We start from the raw sequence: 12,434 nt of genomic DNA, 5'->3' as shown, positions 1-12,434 counted from the left end.
GATGTCCGCAATCATATGAATGCTGAAACTTCCTGGCAGATTAAAACTGTGTGCCGAACCGAGACTCGAACTCGGCACCTTTGCCTTTCGTGGGCAAGCATTCTGGAAACTTGCCCGCGAAAGGCAAAGGTCCCGAGTTCGAGTCTCGGTCCGGCACACAGTTTTAGTCTGCCAGGAAGTTTCATATCGGCGCCACTCCGCTGCAGAGTGAAAATCTCATTCTGGAAACATCTCCCAGGCTGTGGCTAAGCCATGTCTCCGCAATATCCTTTGTTTCAGGAGTGCTAGTTCTGCGTGGGTCGCAGGAGAGCTTCTGTAAAGTTTGGAAGGTAGGAGACGAGGTACTGACGGAAGTAAAGCTGTGAGGACGGGGCGTGAGTCGTGCTTGGGTAGCTCAGTTGGTAGAGAACTTGCCCCCGAAAGGCAAAGGTCCAGAGTTCGAGTCTCGGTCCGGCACACAGTTTTAATCTGCCAGGAAGTTTCATATCAGCGCACACTCCGCTGCAGAGTGAAAATCTCATTCTATATGAATGCTATATTTCCTGACGGCTTGATCGGAAAGGGAGGTGCTATACCTGAACTGGTTCAAAATGTTTCAAATGGCTCTGAGCACTCTGGGACTTACCTTCTGAGGTCATCAGTCCCCTAGAACTTAGAACTACGGAAACCTAACTAACCTAAGGACATCACACACGTCCACGCCCGAGGCAGGTTTCGAACCTGCGACAGTAGTGGTCCCGCGATTCCAGATTGTAGCCGCTAGAACCACTCGACCACTCCGGGCGGCATACTTGAGCTGAATCCACTTGATTATTTCCTATGGGGATACCAAAAGTCTCTTGTGTATGAAACCCCAGTGGATACGCAGATGAATTACTTGCCAGAATTGTAGCTGCCTGTGCTGTGTTTCGAAATACACCAGGAATAGGCTTCAGGGTGCGTCAGAAACTTGTTGGCTGACAGTCCGAATTTTACGTTCATTGTGTCAATGACGGTGTTTCCAGTTAACTGTAACTAATGTAAATAAAAAAGTACACAGTAATTTGATTTCATTCCTATTATCTCCTTAAGCTGGCTTCTCCGTCGCCAGGCTGCCGACCCTAAATTATTCAGAGGGGCATCCTCTATGTCCTCTCAATCTTTTGCACGCTGATACGGAATGATGTTGTTGTTGTGCTCTTCAGTCCTGAGACTGATTTGATGCAGCTCTCCATGCTACCCTATCCTGTGCAAGCTTCTTCATCTCCCAGTACTTACTGCATCCTTCATCCTTCTGAATCTGCGTAGTATATTCACCTCTTGGTCTTCCTCTACGATTTTTACCCTCCACGCTGCCCTCCAGTACTAAATTGGTGATCTCTTGATGCCTCAGAACATGCCCTACCAACCGATTCCTTCTTCTAATCAAGTTGTGCCACAAACTCCTCCCCAATTCTATTCAATACCTCCTCATTCGTTATGTGATCTACCCATATAATCTTCAGCATTCTTCTGTAGCACCACATTTCGAAAGCTTCTATTCTCTTCTTGTCCAAACTATTTGTCGTCCATGTTTCACTTCCCTACATGACTACACTCCATACAAACACTTTCAGAAACGACTTCCTGACACCTAAATCTATACTCGATGTTAACAAATTTACGGGAACACCCTGTAAAATTACATATCATTTAACGTGTCTGAATTCCGTACGATCAACAAATAAAGAAAATTCTCTCGTGATGGAAGGAAACAGGTGCGGTCCTCAGGTCCCCAGCACGTCAGTCTGATCGACGTGAGCCGCCGTTCGTGCAGCGTAGCATGCAGTGTTTGCGGCGGTGGTTGGGGCCCGACCGTTCCTCGTTTCGCGGCGACCGCTGGGGGCGTGTGCCGGACACGGGCGTGGCGCCGCCGGCCGTCGTGTCGGAGGCAAGTTGGCCGACCATTAGGCCGTCCACTAATGGCCGGCTGCTTGTCGTGGCGAAACGCACAGTGCCGTAGCGCGCCTAGTTCCCGGCCCCACCGCAGCCGCTACTGGGGCGCTGCCTGCGCGCCCGACACCCGTGTACGCCGTGTTAGACGGCCGGTGCACGTGTGAACGGCCCCTGTCCGCGAGTGGGCAAACACGCGGCCCCACTTACCCCGGCTGCCGCCGTAGGTCCAGTACGTAGCGCGGCGTCAAGAACGACATGTTGACATGGAGAGTGGAAGTGTCAAATGTTCTAACTGCCTAAATCTTTCCTGTTTTCTCTTTTTTCAAAAATGCGTTCTCAGTACGTTTGTGCTGTCGGTACTCAGCTGCATGTCGCTAAACTTCTTCCGAGGGCCAAATAATGCGAAAGAAGTTTGGCAAGCTCAATATTAGACACGGCATGGTCTTCGGGGCAAACACCCTATAGTCCATATAGCATTTAAAAGGAAATTAAAAGAATTTCTTAATGGCAACTTCTTGTACTCATTAGATGAATTTTTGAATATAGTAACGGGTAATTTCCCCAACCCCCACAAAAAAATAAAAAATATTAAGTCTCATGTAATATTTTGTGTAATGTAATATCTTATATAGACACCTTTTATTATTCTGACACGATCCACATCATTACGAAGTCTCGTATTCATGATCTATGGAACAAGTACTAATCTAATCTAATCCGAGTGCCATGCGTCAAGGTCGCCTCCTTTTATAAGAGGCGACAGCAAGTTTCTGTTACAAGACTCTATAGTCCGGAGTCGGTATGCCACTCACGCAAAACCGACGTTACCACCCAGGTAATTATTCAACCACCGCACCAGTGTGACAGTACCCGATTGGTAAAACATCGTGCACTGCTGCGTGAAGAAGCCCGTAAATGCCTGCACATTCTCGTCCGACAAGAATCGTCGACCCTCCAAATGCCTGTTTTTAAGTGACCTAAGGCGTGATAGTCTCGTGGGGAGGGAACTTTGGGGTTACCGCTCCAATTTCTCCCACTTGAGTTGACCTAATTTCTGCGTTGCGACATTTTCTGTACGGGGAAGTGCGTTATCATTAAGCAGCAGCACCCCTAAGCGCAACATTCCACAACGCTTTTCGACAGACATGCTGCCCCGTACACATTCTTCATTCTCCGACGGATGTCTACCGGTGTTTGTCTTTCGCCAGCCAAGGAAAGAACGATAGCACGTTGGTCCTACTTGGAGTCTGTTGTGTTATATCCGCACTATAACACAACAAATATTCCGTGATAACCAAATTTATTTGACCTTCTGTCACTCAAAACAAAACTTACGTTCGACTACACAACACTTCGCTGGCTGTAGCGCCAAGGATAAATCAGAGGCACTAGTAGAGAATACAAGTCCAAAACACTGCCAACCAGGGAGGCCACAGTACGGTTCGGTCGTCGTGAATACAGCAGCCGGGTAGTAACGCAGTCATCGGCGAAGATTGAACTGGTTAAACGAGTTCAGGGAGCTCGCTTAAATCCGCAGGTCCGGCCAATCAGAGTGTTGGTAGAAGGCGCCCTTATACGGTTGCTCACTCTGGTGGCAAGGGCAGCGCCGCCAGGGTAATCCGTACCTATAGTGGTGTGTACGCTGCCGCTAACCCCGCGACGGCGCGTTCACTTGCGCCAGTTGTTGACATCGTGTGCGGTGCCAGCGGTAATCGCTGTGTGCCGCGCGTGTTGTAGCACGCCGCGCTAGTTGACGGCTGCTGTGCGGCGGCTGATACGACAGAGTCATTCAGTAATAACGCCATACTATTCCACGTTTCCAAATTTACCGCAGTGGCGTCGAAAGAACCAATGCCACACTAATGCCTCGCCTACATGTCAGTACTTACACATGGAAAGTACAGCAGCTGGAAAGCTCCAGTAAACGTGGTGAAATGCCTGGGCTAGCAGGACAGAGCGGATTAGGTTGTGGAAAGGGCACAAAATGAGTTCCTGTCAGTTGCACTCAACATACAAACTTTATTTATCAACACACAATATTACAAAAAGGATGCAAATCTTTAAAAAGTGGAAGTGATGGAAAGTACAACAGCTGGAAAGCTCCAGTAAACGTGGTGAAATGCCTGGGCTAGCAGGACAGAGCGGATTAGGTTGTGGAAAGGGCACAAAATGAGTTCCTGTCAGTTGCACTCAACATACAAACTTTATTTATCAACACACAATATTACAAAAAGGATGCAAATCTTTAAAAACTTTAATCGATATCCTTTGTTTAACTTTTGATCGGCTGAAGGCCACATTCAAAATCCAAGACACAAGGCTTAAGCAAAACTGAAATACAAGGTTCTTCTGGAGGTTTCACCCAAGAATATATTCTAAATCTTCAATCTAATCGGCTGAAGGCCTTAGCAATTTAATTTTAATGGAACTAGGGTGGAGGTCGCATATTAAGCAATAACAGGTGTTTCAATCAAAAGGTAGAAGGCCTTATATTAAGCCGGCCGAAGTGGCCGAGCGCTTCTAGACGCTACAGTCTGGAACTGCGCGACCGCTACGGTCGCTGGTTCGAATCCTGCCTCGGGCATGGATGTGCGTGATGTCCTTAGGTTAGTTAGGTTTAAGTAGTTCTAAGTTCTAGGGGACTGATGACCACAGATGTTAAACCCCTTAGTGCTCAGAGCCATTTGAACCATTTTTGAATTACGTCAACGACCAGGGCAGGTAACCGGAACGTCAACGGCCACAAGGCAGAAGATACCGCTGGTGAAATTCCATAATAGGGAATAGATTAAGTTAAATTTCACTGGGAGACGGCTGGAATTTTAGCCGACTTACACACACGTTGTTACTCGTGTTAATGTCCCAAAAGCGAGAACCAGGATCAAACGAAAAAATGCAAACAGTTGAGGCTTAATAGTAAGTTAACTGATGACTCAACTTTCATGACCAAGATCAGTGGGCGACGAACTTCGTAGCACTCGCAAGCAGCACCTCACACTCCAACTGCGCGTGTACGCATCCAGCGGCACCAGCCCGACTCCGTGCGACGGGGGCTTGCTTGCTGCTGGTCCGTCCGCGAGTGCTGCTTCGTCGCGACTACGCGACACATGACGACCCGGTAATACACTCCTGGAAATGGAAAAAAGAACACATTGACACCGGTGTGTCAGACCCACCATACTTGCTCCGGACACTGCGAGAGGGCTGTACAAGCAATGATCACATGCACGGCACAGCGGACACACCAGGAACCGCGGTGTTGGCCGTCGAATGGCGCTAGCTGCGCAGCATTTGTGCACCGCCGCCGTCAGTGTCAGCCAGTTTGCCGTGGCATACGGAGCTCCATCGCAGTCTTTAACACTGGTAGCATGCCGCGACAGCGTGGACGTGAACCGTATGTGCAGTTGACGGACTTTGAGCGAGGGCGTATAGTGGGCATGCGGGACGCCGGGTGGACGTACCGCCGAATTGCTCAACACGTGGGGCCTGAGGTCTCCACAGTACATCGATGTTGTCGCCAGTGGTCGGCGGAAGGTACACGTGCCCGTCGACCTGGGACCGGACCGCAGCGACGCACGGATGCACGCCAAGACCGTAGGATCCTACGCAGTGCCGTAGGGGACCGCACCGCCACTTCCCAGCAAATTAGGGACACTGTTGCTCCTGGGGTATCAGCGAGGACCATTCGCAACCGTCTCCATGAAGCTGGGCTACGGTCCCGCACACCGTTAGGCCATCTTCCGCTCACGCCCCAACATCGTGCAGCCCGCCTCCAGTGGTGTCGCGACAGGCGTGAATGGAGGGACGAATGGAGACGTGTCGTCTTCAGCGATGAGAGTCGCTTCTGCCTTGGTGCCAATGATGGTCGTATGCGTGTTTGGCGCCGTGCAGGTGCGCGCCACAATCAGGACTGCATACGACCGAGGTACACAGGGCCAACACCCGGCATCTTGGTGTGGGGAGCGATCTCCTACACTGGCCGTACACCACTGGTGATCGTCGAGGGGACACTGAATAGTGCACGGTACATCCAATCCGTCATCGAATCCATCGTTCTACCATTCCTAGACCGGCAAGGGAACTTTCTGTTCCAACAGGACAATGCACGTCCGCATGTATCCCGTGCCACCCAACGTGCTCTAGAAGGTGTAAGTCAACTACCCTGGCCAGCAAGATCTCCGGATCTGTCCCCCATTGAGCATGTTTGGGACTGGATGAAGCGTCGTCTCACGCGGTCTGCACGTCCAGCACGAACGCTGGTCCAACTGAGGCGCCAGGTGGAAATGGCATGGCAAGCCGTTCCACAGGACTACATCCAGCATCTCTACGATCGTCTCCATGGGAGAATAGCAGCCTGCATTGCTGCGAAAGGTGGATATACACTGTACTAGTGCCGACATTGTGCATGCTCTGTTGCCTGTGTCTATGTGCCTGTGGTTCTGTCAGTGTGATCATGTGATGTATCTGACCCCAGGAATGTGTCAATAAAGTTTCCCCTTCCTTGGACAATGAATTCACGGTGTTCTTATTTCAATTTCCAGGAGTGTACTATCGGTCGCTCCAGAGATGGTACGACAGTGTGCTTATCGATACGCGCTGCTGCTGCCACTCATAATTTCCGTCAATATTGAGGGGCTTGTCATAACGTTGTACCAGTTTTTGAATACCCTCCTCATAGAAGTCTGCCGGCTGACTTGTTAACCATTGCATCACCACTGTTTTGACTTCGTCATCGTCTCGAAGATGCTGACCGCCCAGGTGTTTCTTCAAGTGCAGGAACAGATGGTAGTCACTGGGCGCAAGATCGGGGCTGAACGGATGATGTAGAGTTTCCCATCGGAAAGATGTGATGAGAATTTGGTCTGATTCGCCACATGCTGACGGGCATTGTCTTGCAACAAAACGATGCCTTTGCTCAACTTCCATGGACTGTTGCTTTGATTCTGGTGTGACGTAGGCCACCCATGTTTCATCGCCCGTAACAATTTGGCTTAAGAAATCATCAATGTCGTTGTGGTATCGGTCAAGGAAAGTCAAACGTTTGGTTTTGTGCACATCCGTCAACATTTTCGGTACCCAACGAGCGCACAATTTTTGGTAATTCAAGTGCTCGGTCACAATGCCACACAAAACACTAAGAGAAATATTAGGAAAGTCATCCCGCGAGGAGGAAATCGTAAAGCGTCTGTTTTCTCTCACCTTATTGTCCACTTCCTGCACCAGACTTTCATTAACGACCGATGGACGCCACTCCGTTGTTCGTCGTGCACATTTGTGCTGCCATCTTTAAACGGTCTCACCCACTTTCTTACCATTCCATCACTCGTAATGTATTCCCCGTAAGCTGCACAGATCTCACGATGAATATCGATCGCTGTTAGGCCTTTAGCACTAATAAATCTTATAACAGCCCGTACTTCACATTCGGCGGGACTCACGATTATCGGAGGCATCCTAAACACTCAGTACACAACGAAAAGAAGGAACAATCAGACTGTAAAGGCGTCAGTGCGTAGATTAAGCTACAGGCTTTCATGTGAAACTACAATTATTGAGCTACCTTAGCACCTCTTTTTTTTAATTTCAAAACGGTACTTACTTAAAAAGCACGCCTCGTAATTCGAGTTGGGAAGCAACTGTAAACGCTCCTGGATACATCGGTATTTACGTTGGTACCTCGAGGTTTAAGGTTTAAGGCACCTTGGACAGAGGATACGCTGATATGCACGTCGTGTGTGGCAAAGCAAGTGGCAGTGCACTTAAGGTTGCACGATTGTACGAAGAACCCGTTCCTCTGCGCAGGCAGCCCGACTGACGTACATTTAGCCTGTTACATCAGCGGCTTGGGGAAACCGGGAGTTTGGTACACCACGTATGAGAAGATCGACTCGGATCCATAATACCCGATGTTGAGAAAAGCATGTTACGCATTGTGCGCGAACGTTCGAGTACTTCAACAAGCAGGAGTGCCATCCAGGGGCGTGTCCTGTTGAAGGCAGCGCGTGACGGAGTACGTTATCCACATCATTTCCAGACACTGCAAGCCGTCAACAAAGCAGACTTCCCTTCCAGAGAGAATTTGTGCCAATGGGTGCTACAACTGTGTACCCTGAATTCCCTGTTCAAGGATGAGGCTGAATTTTCCCTCAACGGTACTTTTAACTACCATAACTCTCACATTTGGGGCGATCTCATTCCTAATGCAACACGCGTATGACAGCAACAGTCGCCTTATTCCCTGAACGTCTAGGCTGGACTGCTCTGACACCACGTAGTTGGACCACACTTCCTTCCACAGAGAACACATGCACATGCAGTTTCTGCGGACTGCACTTCCAGATGTACACGATGATGTCCCACTGCACGAACGCCTGATCATGTGGCTCAAGCATGACGGTGCTCCAGAACATTTTCGTTTACCAGTGACCCAGCTTCTAACTCGGATGTGTGATTAACATTGGATAGGTTGAGGACGACCTGCGCCTTGGTCTCTGGATTTAAATCCCGTGGATTTCCGGGTGTGGGGTCGTGTCAGAAGCCTGGGCTACACTACCGAGGTTCACTCTCTTGAGGAATTACGGTCGCGAATTGGTCTTCCAGCATTCACAGAATTTCTCGGGACTGCCTTAGAGGATCCGAAACTCATTTCAGAGACGAGCTCAATAAGGCATTGATAAGCATAGACAACATTTCGAACACCTACGTTCACGTTTAGAGATGCCATGTGCTCCTAGACACTGCTGAACGGCAACAGGAAATGTTGTACCTCGACAACGGTTGATTTGGGGACCCACATTTATTGGACCTTTGTAGCTACATTTGTCCTGTACTTTCAGTGTACGAATAATTGATCATTATTTCTGAAACAGTCCGTAAGTCCGCATCTGAACTGCGCTACGTCGCATATACGCTGCAGCAAACTCCCTCCAATGGAAATTTTTTCATCGCCCCTTACCGTTAATTCCAACTTTGACCGTAAGCGGAGTGCATGTAAGCTTTTGTTTGTTCAGGTAAAAAATCTTTGTAATAGAAGGGGAGAATATGGGTTTGAAAAATAGTTTTAAAAAGTAAAAAGTACTGTGATCAAAGTGTTTCAAACTCCTCCATTACACGTAGCTATTAAGAATTCTTACTCTGAAGCAGATGAACGGAAAAACGTGAACATGTGCAAACGAGACAAGACCGTGGGCGATGTATGCCATGCCATACTTCATAGCTGACACGTTCCACATCATTACGATGTGTCGTATTCATGATCTATGGAACAAGTATTAATCTAATCTAATCTAATCTCTGAAAGACGAGTCATGTTTGTTGCAAACCTCCGCAACAGAACACAGAGGTCTAAAGTTTGCAACATCTGATCCCAGGAATGGAGTTGTGTATGAAACAGAAGTCAAAACTCACCGACTTTTTTTAATTTTATTTTGTTATTCTCTTGAGAAATATCCAAAGGAAATGACAAATAGTTTTTGACTATACAGTTCTATTAGAATTGTTTCTAGTCATCATTCATCTTACTGGATTCATGTGGTCGGCCACGATTTCCTCCCCTGTACCAGCCTCCTCATCTCATCCTCAGTTATATGCAGAATGTATTCCAATCTCTTCCTCCCTCTACAGTTTTTACCCTCAACAGCTCCCTCCAGCACCATGGAAGTCATCTTCCGGTGTCTGAACAGATTTACTATCTTCTCGTTCCTTCTGGCTGTCAGTGTTTTCCACATATTGCTTCCCTTTTCGATTCTGTGGAGAACTTAATCATTAGTTACCTTATCAGTCCAACTAAATCTCAACATTCTTCTGTAGCACCATGTTTCAAATGTTTCGGTACTCTTCTGCTCCTGTTTTGGCGTACTCCATGTGTCACTACTATACAGTCCTGTGCTCCAAACGTACATTCTCAGAACTTTCTTCCTCAAAGTAAGATGTATGTTTTATGCTAGTAGGCGTTTATTGGCCAGGAATACCCCTTTATGTCAGTGTTAGTCTACTTTTTATGTCTTCCGTCCGTCGTGGGCGCAGGTAGCAGAACTTTTACCTTTCTTCGATTTGCTCTCAATCCATTTAACGTACTGATGAGACTGCCCGTTCCATTTAATACATCCTGTAACTCTTCTTCACTTTTACTCAGGATAGCAATGACATCATCGAGCTTTCGCCACGAACTTTTATGTCACTCTTGAAACGGTCTCCATTTCCGCCATTGCCTTTTCGGTGTATATGTTGAACAGTCATGGTGAAAGACTATACCCCTGTCTTACACCCTTTTTAATCTGAGCACTCGTTCTTGGTTCTCAACTTTTTTAGTTACCTCTTGGTTCTTGAACATACTGTGTATTACCCGTCTTTCCCCAGAGCTTATACCTATTATTCTCACAGCTTAGAATCTCTTGGACCACTTGACATTTTCGAACGCTTTCTCCAGGTCGATAGATCCTATGATAATGTCCAGCTTTCTTTTCAGTCTAGTTTCTATCATCAACAGCAACTTCAGAACTGGGTATCTGGTGCCCTTACCTTCCCTAAAGTCAAACATTTCGTCACCTGATAGATCGTCTATTTTCTTTCCCAGATTTCTGTATATTGTTCTTGTTAGCAACTTCGATGGATGAGTTCTTAAGCTGATTGTGCGGTAATTCTGGCACTTGTCGGCTCTTGCTATCTTCTTAACTGTGTGGATCGGATATTACTATAGCACAGGTTAGCTACAATGAAACTTGCAATACTTGAGGTGGACATCATGATAAATAGTCGGACAATGGAACCTTGGGGAAAATTTTTTTAACGACACACAGAAGAGAGATAACGAATAAACCATTCAAAGAAACACATTTTAATTCCCATATGACAGTGTCACAATTTTTGACTGTGTACCATTTTTGGGTTCCAGGTAACACACATGGTTCCATGCGACGACCATCTGCATTCACTGAAGCCTGAAACTTTGTAGGCATTCCATCTGACAACTGTTTGCTGCACTTTCAGAACGGCGAACAATGGAATGTGGAACCTTCGTGACACAGCACGTGCATGCTGGAAGATAGCACACTGGAACTAGTAACATCTTCAAAAATTAGAGGTGCAATCAGCCGTCGGCCTCTCACAGGAGCGATTCCCAAATCGACAATCAATTCGAGCTTCCGAATGATATTCTTCAACCCCGGTACCGAAAGAGGTTTTTTTTCACCCTGTACAGACCCACGATGATTGTCTCCAACTGTAATGAACACTGATCTGCGTGTTTTAACACAACGCCCCCGTAGCAGTACCGGCACGTAACTGCAGGTCATGACACTAACACTACTAACACTGCAAATGCTGCAGAACGCAGTAAGATAAATAGTTTTCTGTCTACAGTGGCGAAAGTAGTAAAAGCTTAAGTATAACCCCCGCCCCCTCCCCCTCCGCATTTCTATACTTGGGTTACCACAAACAAAACGTTGTGCCTCTGTATTAAGGCAACTGAAACAAAAACTTTCTTATTTATACATAGAACCAGTCAGTTTCTTGGTAAATCACTTACACCATTGTTAGGACATTACTTTTTTCTTATTTGTCCAATTATTTTTTGCTATGATGAGGTGGAAGACATTATTCTGTGATATCGCTACATGTTCTCAGTTTCTGAATTTAAAAAAAAGAAAAAAACAAAGAAATGATCGTGTGACACTGTTGGCCGGGAGGCTCCATCTGGAGAAGTTCAGCTGCCGCGTTCATATCTCATTTCAGTCTATGCCACATTGGGTGACTGACGTGCCAATGATGATGACGACAGCACAACGCCCAGTCCACGAGCGGAGAAAATCCACAACCCAGCCGAAAATCGAACCTGGACCCACTGTATGACAGGCATACATGTTACCACTCAACTAAATAGGGGGACTCTTAACACAATTAACTTATGTACAAAAGGGGTACATTTCCTATTGGATCTCCTGACAAATGTGAAATATAGCGCTCAGAATCGTTTCTAGTATCACTCTTGAGCTCATTCAATTTTTAAATTGCACCATTGAGCCTGCACGGCTCGTGTTCAGGCCATTTATTGTTTGTGATCTTCAATTACGGTACTGCTGCCTCGGTTTCTTATTCCATTTACTGGCGTCATTAATTTCCTGCTTAACTTTCCTGTGAGCGGCAGCAGCAGAGGGTATCGATTAATGCACTGATGTACCATCTCTGGAGCGACCGATAGTACTTCCGGGTCGTCGAGTGTCTGCCAGTCGAATGGAAACGGACCAGGAGTGCAGTCGGGATGCAGTAGCAGTAAAGTTGGGGTCGGAGCGCCGGTGAGGCGCCGACAGCCTGTGCTCGCCGACCGCTGGCGACACACATGAACTGTCCGACCGGTGATGATTAGAGCGGGACGACCGCTGGTTGGTCGTTCAGTTGGTCGTCTCATCGTCCAACGTATATTTGGTCTTTTCACGTTTCCGGGCCTGGAGTCGGTCGGTTGGTGTGGAGCAGCGAGGAATTCTCCACGGGAAACGTTTGGCCGGGCCTGCTGGCGGTTTCTA

Source organism: Schistocerca nitens, chromosome 7, assembly GCF_023898315.1.
Source record: "Schistocerca nitens isolate TAMUIC-IGC-003100 chromosome 7, iqSchNite1.1, whole genome shotgun sequence".
Taxonomy (NCBI): domain Eukaryota; kingdom Metazoa; phylum Arthropoda; class Insecta; order Orthoptera; family Acrididae; genus Schistocerca; species Schistocerca nitens.
This window is presented reverse-complemented; position numbering follows the sequence as displayed.